The sequence below is a fragment of the Diabrotica virgifera genome, chromosome 4 (genome assembly GCF_917563875.1).
Source record: "Diabrotica virgifera virgifera chromosome 4, PGI_DIABVI_V3a".
NCBI lineage: Eukaryota > Metazoa > Arthropoda > Insecta > Coleoptera > Chrysomelidae > Diabrotica > Diabrotica virgifera.
In genome coordinates this window covers 97,797,985-97,815,378 of record NC_065446.1, presented here as the reverse complement: position 1 = coordinate 97,815,378, position 17,394 = coordinate 97,797,985, and the positions used below count along the sequence as shown (strand labels likewise).

At 32.4% G+C, this 17,394-nt stretch overlaps 1 protein-coding gene across 2 annotated transcripts in view; it reads right to left on the bottom strand.

The window, feature by feature from the left end:
- LOC114326299 (leucine-rich repeats and immunoglobulin-like domains protein 2) overlaps positions 1-17,394 on the bottom strand; it is an 831,802-nt gene that overhangs the window by 274,727 nt on the left and 539,681 nt on the right. The window contains exon 1 of one of the 2 annotated variants that reach the window (XM_028274611.2): positions 3,107-3,584. The exons of the other annotated variant lie outside the window; for it this stretch is intronic. The gene's annotated coding sequence lies outside the window, so the exon portion shown is untranslated. Of the gene's footprint in view, positions 1-3,106; positions 3,585-17,394 lie in introns of those variants that run through there. 2 annotated transcript variants of the gene reach the window in all.

Here is a 17,394-nt window from a genome sequence, read left to right as displayed (position 1 = left end):
TGTCCAACCTTATTGGTTGCTTAGAAAGCTGCAAAATAAATCATATCAATCATATCAATCTATAAATATTCGTAACTTAGGTAAAAATTAACTTAGAATCTTCTTATTACGCGGAATGCCGAGACTTTTTGTACTTAAATTATATTTTAAATTTCAAAGCAATTGGTGAAATAGTTTAAAAGTTATTTAATTTATTTTTCCCAAATTCATTTTTTTTGCAACACTATAAGTCAGAAAATTATGAGGTTACAATAATACTTCGGACAGTTTATGAAAGAAGAACATTTATACTATTACCTTAATTAAAAATAAATGACAAAAAATAATTTTAAACAGTGTAAAATTATTTTGCAAAAACATGTCCATTTTTGCTTACTTATAAACAATTAGAATAACTTTTTAACCGTTACCCGTAGAAAAATTATTTTTTCATATTTAGAAAGACTGAATTTTTGTACACATTTAGAAAGAAAAACAACTGTTCTAGGACATTTAGGGACAAAGTTAGCCCCCCCCCCATTTTTTTAATTCACATGTTTTTGCAAAATTATTTTGCAATATCTATAATTATTTTTTGTCATTTTTTTTAAATTTAAATTTTCTTCTTTCATAAACTATCCAAAATATTACTGTAACTTCATCATTTTCTGACTTACAGTGTTGCAAAAAAAATTAATTTTGGATAAACAAATTAAATAACTTTTAAACTATTTGACCAATTGCTTTGAAATTTAGGGTGTAATTTAAGCACCATAAGTCTCAGCATTCCATGTAATAAGAAGGTTTTAAGTTAATTTTTACATAAGTTATGAATATTTATAAAAACTCAAAATTTATGATTTATTTAGCAATTTTCTAAGTAACCAATAAGAATAGACATATTCAGCGAACGCCATATTGAAATTTTTTATACGGTTTATGAGTTTATTACTCTCAAATTTGTTTAAAATGCCCAATTTTTTAGTAAGAGACGAAAAAAGCGAAAATTTACCGTTTTTTGATCTTCATTTATTTATAACTATGTATATCATCAAAATCGGCTGCAGGAAACATATAGGTTATTATTATAGATGACCATATTACTCGAAAAATTTGGTTTCAGCCTGGAGGGAGATGTGTCACCAACACGATATTTTTTTTCCTTATTTCTCTGAACTATAAATACTCAAGTCATTTCCGTAAAAGGCTGCTATTAAAAACCGACGAAAATAAACTTAGCATAAAGTTCAAACAAAATGATTAAATAATCAAAGTCAACTTTATCAAAACTACTCAAGTCTGCATGCCCACCTACATCTGAATACATTGAAGAATTTTCTTCGGGAGAAATCACTTCTGAAATACCAAAAAGTAATTCTGGAAAGTTTCCAATAAAATCCATCCAGAATTTTTACTTCACTATGGAAAATATGGTTGGAAATGGCTGGACAATTTCTATACAGATATCTTAAAATCAGGAGAAATCCCACACTCACTTAGATAACATTGTAGCCTCAAAATTACTGACTGATTGCACTATTGATCTGTGACTGGAACAATTAATCTACAACAGAATTAGTAGAAACATATTTTAATGGATGCCAATTGAGCAAGCGGAGTTCATATAACTATGGTATGGAGCCAACTATGGTGATTTCCTTTTTTAAATTTTACAGTATCTTTGATCCAAATATCTTTGGAGCAACTCTTGACGGAGCTTTAGGTTTTAAAAAATATCTACAAAGAACGGCGGCAAAACTAAATACCCCAAATAATATAACCACATCAGTGTGGCAGCACATAAACTATGTGGCACCACATCGGGTTCCTCAACCTCCGTACTGAGGTCATCTGCACTTGCATACTCGGTATCTTAATATACTTTCCCGATGTGACTCAATAGCCAACACAAGAAGGTTGTTAATACCCAAGTAAACCAGACGATGCGAATAATCTCAGGTAATATTGGACCAACACTGAATTATTGTCTTCCCATTCTGAGTCATACCCCACCGCCAAAACTGCGAAGAAGAGAATATAGCAAAATTCAGGCTCACCATCATCTACCGATGCAAATAAAGTCAATGAAAGAAGTTATCGGAGAGGCCTTAAAATTAGCATTTCAACGACAAAGTAGATGGCAGTTGGAAAGATTAATATAGATCAAGCTCTTCTTTTCCTTAGCGGAGAAAAGATAGAACGTGTAAACCATTTTAAATACCTTGGCAGCTGGTTAAATGTAAATCGATACTCTGATGAAGAGATAATAACGAAAATGGAAATATCACGTAGCGCTTTTATGACCTGGAAACCAGTTTGGTGTAACAGAAACCTGTCGATGCATATTCGCAAGAAAGTTTTGAAATATTATGGTCTATCCTATTATATGGTTGTGAGACATGAACACTAAAAACCACAATGCTTGTCCAATTAGAAGTATTCGAATTGTGGTGTTATTGACGGATCCTAAAAATATCGTGGGTTCCGCACACTTCCAACGAAGATGTTCTTAAAATGATGAATTCAGAACGTCTGCTTATAAACATCATACGAGGAAAAGAAAATACTTCAGCCATACAATTACAGAACCTAAATACCATGTACTTCGCCTATTAATTCAAGGAAAAGTAGAAGGTCTTGACGGTCCAGTTAGCTGAGGCGCAGTCGATCGACAAGTTTAGTGGATTTGCGATTTGCGATCGCTGGTTCGAGCCTCAGCTAGGTCATGAAATTAATAAAAGGCCAACGCCGTAGTATAAAACTCAATAGAGTCTACGACTTGGTCTGGGACTGGGTAAACTGAAGAGCGGTACAGCAAGGGATAAGAGCTTGCGGCTTGGTGATACTCCTCCATAGATCAGTACCGAAGGGCGTTGACGCCTAAGAACGGTGTATATATAAAGTCGAAGAAAAGGGATGGAGTGGTCGAAGGAAAGGGATGGAGTGGTCGAAAGAACCTTTCTAGGCTGCGTAATAGTATTAGACAATGCTGTGCTTCTACAATAGAAGAATTATTTCCTCGCAGCAGCCGATGGAGAAAGGTTTCAAAAAATTGTGAACATGATGATGGCCAACGTCTGAATAATATATTAAGTGTTCATATAAATGCTTTCAAACATATACTTACTGAATCGCTAATATTTTGATTAGGTAGAAAAATATTCAATACTATTTTCCACTTTGTTTTTAAATGTTTATTCTTAACATTCACTTATTAAACAAAATATGCGCAACTATTTCACAACCGCCGTAAGTTTTTAAATGTCAAACTTATTAAAATCCCGGCATATAACAATTGTTTTACATTAGTTAGTAGATGTATATAAGGACGTCACCTTGCACTATTAATAGTATTCCAAAATAACAATCAATCACTATCCGTCACACTTCAATAAACACTCAATAAAGTCATTTTCGTAAAAGGCTGCTATTAAAAACCGACGAAAATAAACTCAGCATAAAGTTCAAACGAAGTGATTCCAACATGGTGTTGGACAAATTGGCTATTTCCTCCCGATATTACAGAATAAAAGTCTCTACCAACTATTTTCTTAATTGTATTATATCTTGATTACAATGTAGTTAAGAGTAGTTTAGGTACCGGGGCCGCCAGAAAATTGTTGCAAAATATATATACGCATCGAATGTTTTTATTATTATAATAATTAGACATATTTATCTGCATAATTTAAATATTAATAACCTGTCTTTCTACCATTATGATCTTTGATCTTGTTTATCAAATGTTTTGTAATTCATCTTCAGAAATTATAAAATAAACTAATTTATTGATTTATTTAATATTCTTGAAAAAGAACAAGGTTCTTAGAAACCATCAAGGATCTTAGAAACATCTGTCGAAGCATCTTAGAAGCATATCTCGAAGCCATCAATAATCTTAGAAACATAGAAATCCCACATAGAAATAGCTATTTGTATAACAAGGGAGAAAAGTGCTACTTTTCCTCCCGAAAATGAAGTTTATTGCCCGACGCGTAGCGGAGGGCAGTAATCATTCGAGGGAGGAAAAGGCACTTTACTCCCATGTTATACATATGATTTTTCCATCTTTCTCAAATATCAAGTATTTTTTTTCATTTTTAGATAATTTATTTATGTAACTAACTGACAAAATTTATTAGAGCACTAAAACTAACAAGTAGGTACAGTAACAGTATAACTGTCAAATATAAGTCAAATTATTAATGTAAACAAAATAACAAATAACAGTTTACTGTTTTTACCATTCTGCAAAATACAGGGTGTTCTATAAATAAACGTTAAAATGTATAGATGCTTACGTAATAGATAATAGAATATTATACAGGGTGTCCAGAAACTCTACAGACAAACGAAGACAGGAGATTCCTCATATAATTTTAAGACAATTTAACCCAATTCACCTAGTCCGAAAATGCTTCTTAAGGGAGCTAGGGCTCTTTGAAGATGGCGTCATGAAATTAGTTTTTCTTAAATACCTCCAGAACGCTTCTATTTGTAAATACGAAAATTGGTATGTGTATTTACTTTCCAGAAATGAATCGATTCAATCCATTGCGAATTTCTAGTACCAGTCATAGGCGTCCGTTTTGTGTAGGGCAATGGTTATTTTATCGCCTAATTTTTTTGTATTTAATTTTTAAGCATTTTTGACTCTGAATTATTAAATTGTGAGGTATTATAGTACTAAAAGGCACTCCTACTTTAAGTCGCTAGAATACACCGTTTTCTAGAAAAATCGATTTGAAAATTTTTCGTTCTTTGAATTAAAAAAAAAGATTAAAAAAAAACTATTTAGAAAGATGAAAACTGGTACATTTATTTATATTCCAGAGATTAATCGATTTCATTAATGGCGATTTCTAGAAACGGTCATAGGCGTCCTTTTGGGTAGGTCAACAGTTATTTTATAGCATAACTTTATTGTCTTTAATTTTTAAGTATTTTTGACACTAGATTATTCAATTATGAGTACTAAAAGTTACTCTTGCTTTAAGTTGGTAAAATACATAGTTTTTTTTTAATTTTTTTCATTTTTTTTTCAAATTCCCAAAACTAAAAACTTTTAAATCGATTTTTCTAGAAAACGGTGTGTCCTACCGACTTAAAGTAAGAGTACCTTTTAGTACTAGAATACCTCACAATTTAATAATCCAGTATCAAAAATGCTTAAAAGTTGAAGACAAAAGAGTTATGCGAAAAATTACCGTTGCTCTATCCAAAACGGACGCCTATGACCGGTACAAGAAATTCGCAATGGATGGAATCGATTTATATCTTGAAGATAAATACGTGTACCAATTATAGTTTTTCCTAATAGAAGCGTTCTTTAGTTATTCAAGAAAAACTAATTACATGGCGCCATTTTCAAAGAGCTCTAGCTCCCTTAGGAAGCATTTTCGGACTAGGTGAATTGGGTTAAATTGTCTTAAAATTATCTGAGGAATCTCCGGTCTTCGTTTGTCGGTAGAGTTTCTGGACACCCTGTATAGGGCGTCAAAAAGTTATTTCATCAATTACATACCATGACGTCACTTTTACTTTTCCCCTCCCTAGATTCCGTACAATCAGGTCAGGATAAGTATACTTTCGGTAGAGGTAGGTGGAAAAATTATTTGCATCGGACAGGACTAATGATCACCTATATGGAGAAGGAGAAACAGAACCTTCTATCCTTAAATCGGAGATAGAGTATGCCACTGCAGCACTAAACAATAAGGCAGTAGGTCCGAACAATGTACCCTGCGATATATTAAAGATCCTATGTAAATGAGACAAACAATTCCTTGATGGTCAAAGTTTTAAAGTTTTCAACCTAATAGAAATATCAAAAATATTGAAAAACATTAAAAATATTCCTAAAAGATATTTAATTAAAAACTTATTGGACCATTCCTGGTAACACCTGCATGGCTTCTAAAAATTGCAAGCCAGATGGATGCTGAAGGGAAGAAGACAAGAGGGAATTAAAAAAAATTACAATTCTCGACCCCGTCTGTTCAGCTGGTAAATTCCAACGGAAAATGGACCTAGTTACTCAAAAGAATAAAACCAATATAAAATGAAATAATGTATACCATTTTTATTCAGTTGCAATGCGAAGGCAAAACTGTCTTATTTTTCACTTAGTACAGAGAGTGCAAACCAGCACTCTAAATCGACGATTTTCGACTCTATTTGGAGTCATCATCAGAGAGGCGTATGTTTGCTGCTCTCTGCCCCAAGTGACGAATCTCCGAGAGCTTGCCCCATATTGCAACTGACGTTTATGGAGTAGGTGTCTAACGATATCTGGTAACTGAAAGTCAAAGTTTTAAAGTTTTCAATCTAATAGAAATATCAAAAATATTGAAAAACATTAAAAATATTCCTAAAAGATATTTAATTGAAAACTTATTGGACCATTCCTGGTAACACCTGCATGGCTTCTAAACATTGCAAGCCAGATGGATGCTGAAGGGAAGAAGACAAGAGGGAATTAAAAAAACTTACAATTCTCGACCCCGTCTGTTCAGCTGGTAAATTCCAACGGAAAATGGACCTAGTTACTCAAAAGAATAAAACCAATATAAAATGAAATAATGTATACCATTTTTATTCAGTTGCAATGCGAAGGCAAAACTGTCTTATTTTTCACTTGGTACAGAGAGTGCAAACCAGCACTCTAAATCGACGATTTTCGACTCTATTTGGGGTCATCATCAGAGAGGCGTAGGTTTGCTGCTCTCTGCCCCAAGTGACGAATCTCCGAGAGCTTGCCCCATATTGCAACTGACGTTTATGGAGTAGGTGTCTAACGATATCTGGTAGCTGAAAGTCAAAGTTTTAAAGTTTTCAATCTAATAGAAATATCAAAAATATTGAAAAACATTAAAAATATTCCTAAAAGATATTTAATTGAAAACTTATCGGACCATTCCTGGTAACACCTGCATGGCTTCTAAACATTGCAAGCCAGATGGATGCTGAAGGGAAGAAGACAAGAGGGAATTAAAAAAACTTACAATTCTCGACCCCGTCTGTTCAGCTGGTAAATTCCAACGGAAAATGGACCTAGTTACTCAAAAGAATAAAACCAATATAAAATGAATTAATGTATACCATTTTTATTCAGTTGCAATGCGAAGGCAAAACTGTCTTATTTTTCACTTAGTACAGAGAGTGCAAACCAGCACTCTAAATCGACGATTTTCGACTCTATTTGGAGTCATCATCAGAGAGGCGTAGGTTTGCTGCTCTCTGCCCCAAGTGACGAATCTCCGAGACCTTGTCTCCCCATTGCAACTGACGTTTATGGAGTAGGTGTCTAACGACATCTGGTAACTGAAAGTCAAAGTTTTAAAGTTTTCAATCTAATAGAAAGATCAAAAATATTGAAAAATATTAAAAATATTCCTAAAAGATATTTAATTGAAAACTTATTGGACCATTTTCCTGGTAACACTTCCATGGCTTCTAAAAATTGCACATTGCACAGTTAGACACAGTTAGACACCTACTCCATAAACGTCAGTTGCAATGCGGGGACAAGCTCTCAGAGATTCGTCACTTGGGACACAGAGCAGCAAACCTACGCCTCGCTGATGATGACTCCAAATAAAATCGAAAATCGTCGATTTAGAGTGCTGGTTTGCGCTCTCTGTTATAAGTGAAAAATAAGACAGTTTTACCTTCGCATTGCAACTGAATAAAAATGGTATACATTTTTTTCTACGACCGTTTAATAACATGCTCATTATTCGCTATTTTTTCATAGATAATAGCACCCATTACTGTACCCGTGAGTAATAATTCATTACTCACGGGCTGAACTTACTCACGGGTCATTACTCACGGGCTGAAGTAGCGCATGTCACTTTTAATATTAATCGTATATAAACTGCAAATAAAATTACTTAAACTTGTTTATTTAATACAATAATTATTGTAATTTATACCAATAATTAACTTCGAAAAATTTTTAAATGAATTTTAACTGTAACAATGTCAGTATATTTTTTACGTTTATATCTTGTTTACTAAAAATTTTGACGTTTATCATTTAATTTAGTGACAGTGACATTGGCGCATTTTGTTTATGTTAATTGGAATTTATAACTAATATTGTTTTTGTTTTTCAAGTTATATTGTGTTAAATATATTATAACATAAATAAAATAAAATAAATTTCGACCAAGAGTCAGGATTCTGTTAACCGAGATACGATAGTATCAAGCGGCGCCGCTAGGAGGAGCATCTCCAACAATGCGTCTCAGAATACTTTAACAACACTTGGTCATTTTGTACTCTAAACCGAGTAAAGCATGAAAAAGAAAAAGAAAATAATCGTTTTCGTTTTGATTCAATTCGAGTCTCTTGCCATCCGCTGACACAGTGTTTCTGGGTCTCTACCCTTTATCAAAGAGGCTATTGCAAGTAGACTGAATTGAATCAACTCGAGACGAAGAAGAACTGCATCTATTAAAATGATGAAAATTTTAATAGATGCAGTTCTTCTTCGTCTCGAGTTGATTCAATTCAGTCTACATGCAATAGCCTCTTTGATAAAGGGTAGAGACCCAGAAACACTGTGTCAGAGGATGGCAAGAGACTCGAATTGAATCAAAACGAAAACGATTATTTTCTTTTTCTTTTTCATGCTTTACTCTGTTTAGAGTACAAAATGACCAAGTGTTGTTAAAGTATTCTGAGACGCATTGTTGGAGAAGCTCCTCCTAGCGGCGCCGCTTGATACTATCGTATCTCGGTTAACAGAATCCTGACTCTTGGTCGAAATTTATTTTATTTATTTTGTCATTCCCCGTTAGAGGACAGTCTAACCACAATATACTGCAGATATTTTAATAGATGCTGTTCTTCTTCGTCTCGAGTTGATTCAATTCAGTCTACTTGCAATAGCCTCTTTGATAAAGGGTAGATACCCAGAAACACTGTGTCAGAGGATGGCAAGGGACTCGAATTGAATCAAAACGAAAACGATTATTTTCTTTTTCATATTATAACATATAATGTATAGTTATATTATTATATTATAATATATACCTAGTTAAATGTAAATATACATTATAACTATATATGAAATACGTCCACCGACAACAGCCATTTATTAGATTCACTGACAGTAGGTACAAATTTAAGCTTATAATTTTTCGAAAACGAATAGAACTTATACTGACTATTTCCAGTTGTATTTTTACAATAAATAAGAATTTAGTAATAGTAGGCAACCAATTTTTCAGCCACGTACTAGGGGTAAATAGCATTTAGGTATTTTTGTAAATTATTATTATTGAAATCTAGAGTAGTTGATAATTAAATTTTTTACTAATTAAAATAAAAAAAAGGTCGTAGAAAAAGTATAGTATTCTACTGGCTATTACTTACTCTGATGAATTACGACACTCGCCTACGGCTCGTGTCGCAAACTTCATCATCGTGAGTAATAGCCATCATTACATGCTCGTTGAATAATATACTATTATTTGAATTCCTTGATAATTTAGTAGTACATACTTTTTAACAACAACTATAATAGCGGTAAAATCCCGGAGAACTGGCTGCAGTCAATATTTATTACAATCCCGGAGAAACCAAATGTCCAGCTCTGTGATGACTACCGACTTTAAGGATGATCAATCATATCACTGCAGTGGTTCCCAACCTTTTATGTCTGGCGACCCACTTTCTGATGTTTTTTCATATTCGCGACCCATCCATTGCCTATGAAAATAAAGAACACAGTCACTGTATGCTACTCACCTATCTGAAAGCCCGCGACCCACTAGTGGGTCGCGACACACCGGTTGGGAAACGCTGCACTAAAGCGTTCACGTTCACCAAGATCATTCATTGAAGGATAAATGATAAATGTGAGTCAAATACTGATAGATTGCACTTCTGCTTTCGGAAAACACTTAAAACGAGAGAGGCAGTTTTCACTCTCCAAGTGCTTATACACCGGTGTAAAGACGTTGATAAGGATGTATATTTGTGCTTTGTGGATTTTAGAAACGCATTTGACAATATCAATCATGAACAATTAATAGATATTCTGCGGAAGACAGGTATTGACGACAAGCCTATTCGGATTGTGCACCGAGAGAAAAACTATCACTTTCTGGCAAACTTTAAACCCATTTATCAGAAATAAATTACACTTGATGTTAATTGATTTTAGTAGTCATAATAATATAATTATTTTCTTGACATCACAAAACAATTCTTTCTGAGCAATAATATTTCTTAGTAAGGAATATTATTATCTTACTATTAATAATTAGTGTATTTTTAATGTTAAGAAATATATTTCGCAGATATAATCGTATATTTAGAATTAAGTTAATATTTCTTGAAAATAAAGTGACATTACGTAAGGCGAAATAAATCATCGTGTTAAGATCATTATTTATTAATAAAAACAAGATATAAAACTTTATTATTGCATACAATTATTTTCTCCACTCTTAAACCACTGGCTTCTACACAACAATAAAGGATGGAGAGGCAAATCCAACTTCCTCAATTTTTTCCTCTTTTGTTAATAGCACTTTGTATATCAGCAATTCACTAAAACAAAATCGTTATGTAGAAAGAGTAAACTTATTTTAATAAAATATTTCTCATAAACATATAGATATTTATTTTGACAAATTTAGGAAATGCAAAAAAAACCAAATACACGGCTTCACATAAGAACTATTAATACTAATATAATCAATCATATTTAGCTTAAACATGGCATTATTTAACCTACACATATTTGTTTATTTTTTTCTTTTTGTTAATGAAATATTAATTATTTATCTGTATAATATTAAGTTACAAGAGGGAAACAAGCAATGTGAAACATTAAAGCAGAAATACAGTAGGAAAAATGAAAGAATACCCATGAACGAACATATAAAACACGCCGTATTTTCCTGTCACCGTGTCACACAAAAAATTGGCCAGCGCAAGTACATGTAATAATTATTGTTACATGTACTTGCGCTGGACAATTTTCTTTGTGACACAGTGACAGGAAAATACAGCGTGTTTTATATGTTCGTTCATGGGTATTCTTTCATTTTTCCGACTGTATGTAATTTTCTTTATTTTTATAATCTAAAAGAAACAGCATACCTAATAATTAAGAAATTTTATTATGGGAAAGTATTATTAGTTTACATCTTAAGTCATTTAATACATATTAACTAATTCACAGTTTTCGGCAATAAAATTTCTTAACCATTAAAATATTTCTTTAGGCTAACTGATTTCTTTATCACAAATAAATGAACAGAAAACATCCTCAGCGTTGCACCCTCCATGTTTGATATAGTATTGTATATTTTTATAGAAGACGATACATTCAAGAAACCTATTATAGTTAATACATAAGTACACATATTTTTAAAAAGGTACTTACATGTATAAATTTCTACCATTTCTGGAAGGCCCCGCAGTTAGTTAATAGCTCCTTTCTTAATATTGTTCTGAAGCTATATATTATACCATTCTCTCCCAGCTTTAAATTGGGCTTATTTCCCAGTTTCAATAATAAGCTCCTTTCTTTCAGAGTTGTCCATCATTATACCTAAAAAGCATATAAAGATACTATTATGTTTCTTTTATAATTATTCGGATACGCAACAATATTATTACTTCTTAAATTACTCAATTTACTTTTATTTAATACCTATATATGTACGTACCTTCAAAATATCCTTTAATTTTTAAAGAACACCAACAAATCCAAAATCATGAACTAATATCACGCCATCCTGACAAACTCTGACGATTAAATCATAAATAGTTAATCTGCGCAATTCTTTTGTGGAAGAAAATCTCTTTGCAAGTAACATTTGGGCTTAATGATAAAGTTTTTATTTTATAAGCACAGTTACTACAGAGGGTATTTCTGAAGAATTATTTCTTGTGGCTTAAAATATTTATTTGATTGCAAGAAAATTTCTTGTTCACAAATATAAATATGGATTAACTAACATTATGTTTCTTATACTGCAAAATATTTGTAGTTTTCAATTTAAGAAACAAAAACTTTAAGATAAGGAAGTTAAATGTAACCATTAACGCATTTCTTAGTATTGAAGAAATTTTCTGTAAGAAATTATTGAGTTGTGTTTAAAAAACTTGTTTCTTTATATATGAACCGGTATATTAATATGATTATTTCATTCATAGGAGATTCTGACCAATAAAAAGCTACAGAAATCTGAATTAAATCGATAATTTTTGATAATTGCCCGTCGTTAAGTATATTACGTCAGATGACCTTCGTTGCTACGAAAAAATACATTCAGTGACATTAATGACAATTAATGTTTTAAAAATTATAAAAGCGATGATTTTCAATCGTCAAATATTTATAAAAACTTTGTGTTTAATTGTACTAATTTGTACTTACATAAATAAATTAAAATAAAATTTTGGTTTTGAACAGTTTTATTCATGAAATAATCCCAACAAATTGCACTCGAACTCTAAAATTAATATAGAATTTTTGCCCTCGTAACACTTTGACATAATTTCACTCGCTTTTGGCTCGTGAAATTAAAACTGTCAAAGTGTCACTCGGGAAAAATTCAATTATTTTAGAGCTCTTGTGCAATTACTACTGATAATATATTAACTTTTAAGAAAGCTGGCTCAAAGAAATCAGTGTTTTAGGAGAAAAGAAATTTTTCTCTCGGTGTGGCAAACCTATAATGAGTATAATGAGGTCAAACCGCAAGAACAAAAATTGGCAACGAACTTACTGAAAGTGTGGAGATCAAAAGAAGTGTTCGGCAGGGGTGTATCTTATCCCCATTCCTATTTAATATTTATTCCGAGGAAATATTTAAAAAATGTATGGAAAATGCAAATGAAGGCACAAAAATAAACGGTGAGTTAACGAACAATATAAGATATGCCGATGACACATCTTTCATCAAGCAACAAAAACAAAATTAATATATTAATGTTTTGTATTTTGAGAAGGATTTCCGAAGTGTAAATCAAAACCTCATCTAAACTTAATTTTAAAGTAAAATCATGGTTTAATCCAAAGAAAAATAGTAAATAGTAAATCTATTCCGTACAATATAATTGGTACTAATTAATTATTTATTAAAGATTGCCTGTAGACGTTGGCCTAATAAACTACAAAACCGTTGGTAAATGATAAAATCAATAAGCTTAATTGACTATTTATATCGTAAAAACTGAGAATACCAAACTAAAAAAAGGTCGTGTCATCTCTAGTGGAATATAATAATTAACGGTATATCTCGTTACCCATGCTCGAGATATTTTAGTTATTAGTGTAGCAGTAAAGTTAAAATGCACGAGTTAATCACGAAGGTACACATTGTTTAAAATTATTTCCTGCCTTGAAATCAAACACGTTTTAGAAATTTGAATACGGACTTTAAAAAATACAAAACCAGTGAAAGCAATTATGTTATTTTTTTTAGTATTCTGACCGATTATCGAACGTTGCCGATTATATTGGCAATAATAACTTTGGTTACTGCAGCTTTAAACATATTAGCGGATGTCTCCTGATACCGCTCTCGAAGATTTCGATGCCAGGATGTTCTTCTTCGGCCTGTGCCACTTTTTCCAGCGATCTTGCCCTGTATTATGAGGTGTAGGCGTTATACTTCTCTGAATGTCTCATTGCATGACCGAAATATTGTACCTTTTTCCCCAAAAAATGGTTTTGTCCTCAAAAAATAACTATTTGTTTTATAAGAATTCCCTACAACTAAATACAGGTGTTTTGATTTATTTCGAATTTTCCAAAAATGTAAGGATTTAGATAAATTAAAGATCTACGAATCTAATACTCGGAGACAAATTTCTTGGACCTTAATAAAATACTCTTTGTCTTATTTAACCCTTATCCGGGCAAGATGGGCAAAATGGGCCCGAGACGCCAATTCTTTTATCATAAACTTTTATCAAAAATTTTATTGAATTTTATTCATCACTGAATTTGTTTAGAAGTATGCTTCCCTCAACATAGTCATGAGCGATTCAAAATATTCATTATAATTTTTGAAATTATTGCGTCGAAAGAATTTTGTCACGTAAAGGGGCAACACGGGCCCGTCGGACCCTATTTGTATTTATACCTAAAGTCTTAATCTTTATTACAGAAGTTAATCTGGCAGTTAGGTAATGTTTTTGTGGATCATATAAACGACTTTTATGATTCCGGAAATCCAATAATAAAGTCTAAATGTGTAACAAACAATATAAAATCTCTTTGATGTTGACATCAAAGACATGCTTACAATAGGTGTTATATCTATTCTAAATGAAATTTAAAAACTGATAATCATAGTTGGAATGCAATAATATTGTTAGGTAGGTACCTATACATATTTTGAAATAAATAATGCATCTGCTATCAGTCATTTGATATCGATGTTAGTGTCGGGAACTAAGCTCCTAAAATTATATTGAATTACAGTGAAAGTAGACAGTGCGAATAAAATGTCCCAAAAACCATTATCAGCTGCAGATCTGCAAGATATTGCTAATAATGTATGGGATTCCAATGATGAAGGATCTCCTGAAGCAGGTGGCATTGAAAGTGACTCTGAAATTGAAGATCATCTTTCGGAAGCAAGTGAAGAGGATGATTAGCAAGTAGTATTGAGCGATGATGAAGAAGAATATGTAGCTACAAGTTCCCAGATTTTAGAGTATGTATTTTTTGAAACTAAGGATTAAATTAACTGGAAGAGTCAACCACAACCGACAGGACGTATGCGATCCTGCGACATAATAAAAACAATGTGCACATAGTAAGGTTAGCCCCTGGCCAAAGTGTAGATGATCCTGTTGATTCCTTTTGTTTGTTTGTGGACGAAAAAATTGTGAATGAAATAGTAAAGTGTACAAATAAAGAAGCCGAAAAAGTCCTGAAGATAGAGAACTGGAAATATTGCGACTCTACAGAGCTTTATTGGACTGCTACTAACTGCAGGGCACCTGAGTGCCAACATCCATAATGTAGATATATTTTGGAGTAAATTTTATGGACCTACTATACAGGGTGTCCAGAAACTCTACCGACAAACGAAGACAGAAGATTCTTCAAATAATTCTAAGACAATTTAACCCTATTCACTTAGTCCGAAAATGCTTCCTAAGGGAGCTAGAGCTCTTTGAAGATGGCGTCTTGTAATCAGTTTTTCTTAAATACCTCCAGAACGCTTCTATTTAGAAAAACAAAAATTGGTACGCGTATTTATCTTCCAGAGATAAATCTATTCCATCCTTTGCGAATTTTTAGTACCAATCATAGGCGTCCGTTTTGGGCAGGGCAACGGTTATTTTATCGCATAACTTTTTTGTCTTTAACTTTTAAGCATTTTTGATACTGCATTATTAAATTGTGAGGTATTCTAGTGCTAAAAGGTACTCTTATTTTAAGTCGGTAGGACACACCGTTTTCTAGAAAAATCGATTTGAAAATTTTTCGTTCTTTAAATTAAAAAAAAAAATTCCAAAAAAACCTTTTTAGAAAGACGAAAACTGGTACATTTATTTATATTCCAGAGATAAATCGATTTCATTAATTGCGAATTTCTAGTACCGGTCATAGGCGTCCGTTTTGGGTAGGTCAACAGTTATTTTATAGCGTAACTTTTTTGTCCTTAATTTTTAAGCATTTTTGACACTAGATTATTAAATTATGAGGTATTCGAGTACTAAAAGTTACTGTTGCTTTAAGTTAGTAAAATACATCGTTTTTATTTGAAATTTTTTTTCCATTTTTTACAAATTCCCAAAACGAAAAACTTTCAAATCCATTTTTCTAGAAAACGGTGTGTCCTACCGACTTAAAGCAAGAGTACCTTTTAGTACTAGAATATCTCACAATTTAATAATCCGGTGACAAAAATGCTTAAAAGTTAAAGACAAAAAAGTTATGCGATAAAATAACCATCGCCCTACCCAAAACGGACGCCTATGACCGGTACTAGAAATTCGTAATAGATGGAATGGATTCATTTCTGGAAAGTAAATGGGCATACTAATTTTCGTTTTTCTAAATAGAAGCGTTCTGGAGTTATTTAAGAAAAACTAATTACATGACGCCATCTTCAAAGAGCTCTAGCTCCCTTAGGAAGCATTTTCGGACTAGGTGAATTGGGTTAAATTATCTTAAAATTATCTAAAAAATGTCCTGTCTTCGTTTGTCGGTAGAGTTTCTGGACACCCTGTATTTAAAGCTACCATGGGATTAAAACGATTCAGAATTTTCTAAGATTTGTTCGATTTAATGATAAGGACACGAGGTCTGAACGAAGAAGGAACGACAAATTAGCAACAATTCGCGATGTGTGGAATCAAGTCAACCAAAACTTTTAGAAGTACTATTTATCAGGAAAAAACATAACCTTCCAAATGTTTATTACTTGTGAATAAATATTTTTTCTACAAAAGTTTTCTTGCATTTCATTATTTTTTGCAAATCTTTCAGGTAGATCGCACTCTCGAGATAGACCGCATACTATAGTAGCATATACTTAATCTAGACAATTCAAATTTAACTTTAATAAAAAATCAAAAAAAAGAATATTAGAAATATATGGGTAAATATGAATAGTACATTCAAGAACATTGGTGGGCCCAACGGACCCGAGTTGCCCGGTTACGTAAGTAAAATGTGTTGCCCAGATAAGGGTTAAATAGATATTTATTATAACAAAATATTTTACAGGGTGTTCAAAATATTAGGTTGTTCTATTACCACTTTCAAGCTTTAATTACGTATTTATTTGTACCGTGCTGTCTGTCAAATTCTTTATTTATTTTTAATCTGATTAAAATCTCTTGCTTTCTTTGCTCTCTGTTTGGCAATTTTATATATCTTTGCTTCGCCTTCCCTGGTATCATGACCCTGGTACATGACCCTTCCTCTTTTATATTTATGTCCAAATCTGGCAGTTTCCGTTCCTGCTTGTCTTCCTCGCCATCTAAGTGTACAAATTCGTTAATCATCTGATTTTACACATCCTACTTTCGTTTGAAAATAGCACACTTTTCCAATTTCCAGTTTTGGTGTTGAAGACACCAAATTAACGTGACCAATATTGTGTTCCCGGGTTAACTCGGCTCGGGATCCCTTAAGTTCCTCCTGCTATATAGTCCTTGGGCACGGCAACTCTTCTTCTTATCGTTTCAACTAAAATATTTACGTGCATTCTTGTTGGTGGTCCGCCCTGTACTAACCCGAATAAATTGATCCTACCCAATCCGCAGATTACCATAAATACGCAAAACAATTAGATTTCGATTAGTAATACGAAAATATTCAATCGGTCGGTATTTATACCATACAATCGAAACTTAATTACTCATTAAGCAGGAATCGAATTTTAAAAGAACTAAACAATCGACTATTCAGAAATA